This window comes from Malania oleifera, chromosome 11, assembly GCF_029873635.1.
Source record: "Malania oleifera isolate guangnan ecotype guangnan chromosome 11, ASM2987363v1, whole genome shotgun sequence".
NCBI lineage: Eukaryota > Viridiplantae > Streptophyta > Magnoliopsida > Santalales > Ximeniaceae > Malania > Malania oleifera.
The window spans coordinates 64189035-64193594 of NC_080427.1; the positions used below are offsets into that span (position 1 = coordinate 64189035).

Here is a 4560-nt window from a genome sequence, read left to right on the forward strand (position 1 = left end):
AGGAAATGAAATTGCCAGTGACGTGTCAGTCTCTACTGGTGTGTCATCCACAATATCGTCTTCTTCACTTTATTCTTGCCTTGACCATTATTTTCAGTTGTAAGGGTGGACATGGTTTCCTTTGATGGTGATTTCTTAATTTCTCTTCCACTCCTAAGTGTGATGTCATTGCATTGTTCCTTTGGATTCACTTCGGTGTTGCTAGGAAAAGTTCCTCTCTGTTGGGTATTTATTTTCGTGGCTAGTTGCCCAATTTGCATTTCAAGATTCTTCATGGCGGCTCCCATGTTGTTACAATGAGTCTCAATGTTATCCAACCGTGCATTTGTCTTTTAAAACCTTGCTTTTGTCTCCTCAACAAATGATATCATAGCATCCTCAAGTGACATCTTCTTCTCACCTTGATGACTATCAAGTCATGGAGGAGGTTGCAGCACATTTCTTGTATTTTCATAAGACAAATTCTCATGATTTTGAAGCCCTGGATGGTAATATTGTGGCACTGGATTACCCCTATAGTTGTAGTTCGGATTGTTGATGTATTGAACCTGTTCATGACTCGCTTCATTGCTTAGATCTATCCTATTTGTAGCTGCCACATATTCTGCATCTTGTGGTATCCTTTGGGTTGTCAAAGCTAAAATCTAATGAGACAGAGAAGCAACTTAAGGTGAAAGTGCAGCAAACGGCTCCAATTCATGAATTCCAACAACTTTCTTAGCCATAGTTCTTTCAGTTGGCCATTGATAGTTATTTGAGGCCATTTCTTCCAAAAGAGCAGTAGCACCCTCAGGTGTCTTTAACATCAAAGTTTCCCCAGATGCAGCATCAACTAAAGTCCGTTTTTGCCCATTTAACCCATTATAGAACATCTGAATCTGCAACCAATCCGGAAATTCATGTTGTGTGCTACGTTGAATCAATTCCTTATACCTTTCCCATGCTTCATAGAGTGATTCAAAATCATGTTGCTTGAATTGACCAATCTCACTCCTGAGTCGAGCTATTTTTGTAGGTGGAAAGAATTTAGCAAGAAATTTTTCTGCCATGTCCTACCAACTAGTGATACTCCCTGGTAGTAAAGATTGTAGCCAACCTCTTGCTTTGTCCCTCAAAGAATAAGGGAAACAATCTCAGTCTAATGGTGTCTTCAGTAACACCATCGGTCTTCACAGTGTCACAAATCTTCAGAAACATCACCAGATGGATATTAGGATCATGAAGTGGTAATCCACTAAATTGGGCCTACCGCACCATGCTGATTAATGCGGGTTTGAGTTCAAAATTGTTGGCATTAATGGGTTGACGTCTGATACCCGAATAGTTGTCATTCACAACTGGTCGTACATAATCCTTCAGGGCACGTGGCTGCACGTTATCTTGTCCATTCTCCATGGCTAGTACCCAATTTTTCCTTAATGCTCTGAGCATTCTTTCAATCTCTAGATCAAAAGCAATAATGGCACCGGTTCTAGCATAGTGCATCCAACATTAAAAACACGCCTGAAATAAAGAAGATAAAAAAAATAAATAATAAAATGAAAAATAAAGAAATAAAATAATAGATATAAAAGTAAAATTCTAAATTAAAACAAAGATTATTTTGCATCGATATGGGTAAAAATAAGAAAAACTCAATCCTCGGCAACAGTGCCAAAAACTTGATCGGTGCAAAATTGCAAGTGCACAGTATCATAGTTTTATAATATAATGATGTGTAGAGTATCGTCCTTAGGGATTGATGTCTTAATTTTACTGATTAGTATATAATATTGCATATTTATGAACATTTATATGCCATCTTAGTGCACAGAAATAAGTAAACCATCTACGTAATATGCATATAGAACTTATGTGTGATTTTTGTGATTTGTAGGTAAATTGCAATAAATAATTGATTAGCCCTCGGGTGGAGTATGGATTGGCTGCAAAGACTTTAAGGATTCAAAGTACTAATTTGTGAAGTGAGGAAGGATGTTTGGAAGAATTGAATAACATCCAATAGTGCTTTAATTGGGGTTAATTGAAGTAATGTAGTAGTTTTGCGCTGTTTTGGTAAATCGGTCGTAACTTTTGACTCGGTTGTCCAATTTATGCAAACGTGGTCGCATTTCAAAGAATACTTCAAGACCTACAAATTTGCATTTCACAAGAAAGTCCAAATTACAATGTTTAGCCTTCCAAACATGAGTTAGAAGAAAGGTGACGAGATTAAACAATAAATTTCAACATCACAAGGAGTGCAACTACCATTTTGGTAGGTGAAGGTGTTTGTGGTAGGTATAGGAGTGTAACTAATAAATTGTGTTAGGTTTTGGAGTGGAAGTAGTGGTTTTTCAACCTATAAATAAGAGGCTTGTGTTAGCCTTAGAGAGCTACCTCATTTTTCTTGTATTCTCTCTCTCATTTCCTTGTAAACATTCGGAAGTTTTTAATTTAAGTATTTCTTCTTTTCATTCTAATGGCCAACTAAATTTCAAGTTAGGCTAAGGGTGGAGTCCTATATCTTATTATTGGTAATTCTCATCCCAGTCTTCAAGTATTTTATGTTTAAGATTGGTTAATGTTCAATGATCTTTTTCTAAAAACTTTTGGTTTTGTAAACTTCTTGATTGATTGTAGACAAGTTAAATCTTGACACAACCAATGCTTTTCATTCTTACATTCTAAAAGTTTGCTAAAATATTTTCATTTGACATTATTCAACAATTTTTGTCAAACCTATGCATTTCAAGCGATATATTTTACGATCAAGTTCAATAGGTATATTGATGTTGGTTGAGTTATAAAGATGAGATTTGATTACCAATGATGAGATTAGGATGAAATCTAAAGCCTAACCCTTTAATTAAATTGTTATAATCAAGTGACAGTTGTATTCATTAAAATCAATCCCCACACCTCTCACTCTGAATTAATTTGTGACGTATGAACTCTTAAACTTACCAATTGAATCCCTGTGGAAATGACCTTGGGACTCCAAGATTTACTATGCTTGACAATGGAATTTTCCTACGCTTGGGAATTGGACAATGATGAACAAAATAAAATGACAAGCATTTTTGGCACTATTGCCGGGGATTCAGTTTAAGTTTGGAAAAAAAAGAAAAGAAGAAGAAGAAGAAGTGCATAATACTATATATCTATATATATGTATATACCATGGCTGGTTTTTCTACCGCCGACTTGTACTAACTATTATATATTTATTTATTTAAATATTCATTTTTGTACATTTATTTGTATTTACGTTTCCTTGTTTTACATGGACGGTTGTACCGCCTGAACTGTTTATATTAACTTGTAGTAACATTTTCTTTCTTTTGCAAGAACTAATTGTTTATTTCATTTTATTGAATTTTGTAATCATAGTGTATGTTGAGTTGGGTTCGTCATGGAACTAATAGGCTAGTTAGGGAGTGGCCTTCTAGATTAGTTCAACGTCACTTAGAATTCTCGGAATAGCCCTTCCAAGCACCTCCATTCATAAATTTCCAAAGAGAACCCTCATCCACTGGAGGACCAATGGTGTTGGAACCACAAAATAACCAAGAACTTCCACATGAGAGGGATGGAAATGGAGGCCCAATTCATTCTCCTAGGAAAGCTCCACCCCAATATGGAGAAGCCAACTCCTTATTCGCTCAAGTTAATCAAGGGGGTGACAACAACCAACCCTTTCGCCAAGGTCAAGTGGGACAACTGCCTTTCTTCGTAAATCAACGTAATATGCAAGACCAAGAAGGAATGGGGGCACAACAATTTCAAAATTTTCAAAATTTTCAAAATGCCCTAAATTATCAAAATGTCCCTATTGTTCCCATCATTCAACGTGCAAGAACATTAGGAGATTATTTCAATCCTCCAAGGTCTAGTGATCCCTCTTGTATTCGTTTACCAATGCAAGCTCACCACTTTGTGTTGAAACCTGAAATGATTAAGATGGTGCCCACATTTCATGGGATGGATTCAAAGTCCCCTTACCTACATCTAAAGGAATTTGAAGAGGTTTGTTCAACTCTTACTAACCCCGTTGTCCCTGAAGATATGGTTAAACTTAAGCTTTTCCCTTTTTCTTTAAAGGAAAAAGCTAAGTCATGGTTATATTCCCTTAAACCTCATTCTATTACATCTTGGGAAGAAATGCAAAGAGACTTCTTGAAGAAGTTTTTTCCCACACAAAAAACCATTGCTTTGACCAAACAAATTCAAAATTTTTCTGAAAAACCAAATGAAGAATTTCATCAAGTGTGGGAACGCTTCAAGGAGCTTCTACAAACCATTCCACATCATAGTCTAGATACTTGGCAAATTGTGAACTTTTTCATGCAAGGACTTTCACCTAAGAATCGCCAGTATATAGACTTGATGTGCAATGGTGAGTTTTTAAACAAATCACCTGAGGATGCATTAGATTACTTTGATGTTTTGGCGGAACGAGCCCAAACTTGGGGCACTCCTCAATCCATTGGAACATCAAGGCACCCTGGTATTTGGAGTGGAGGAGGGATGTACCAACTCAAAGAAAAGGACGATGTGTTAGTTAAGATTGCAAACCTC

At 36.3% G+C, this 4560-nt stretch overlaps 1 non-coding gene across 1 annotated transcript; it reads left to right on the plus strand.

The window, feature by feature from the left end:
• Positions 1-894: 894 nt before the first annotated feature.
• On the plus strand, positions 895-1001 carry LOC131143561 (small nucleolar RNA R71). Its single transcript, XR_009133547.1, has one exon. It is a non-coding gene; the product is annotated as a small nucleolar RNA R71 (small nucleolar RNA).
• The last annotated feature ends 3559 nt before the right edge of the window (positions 1002-4560 follow it).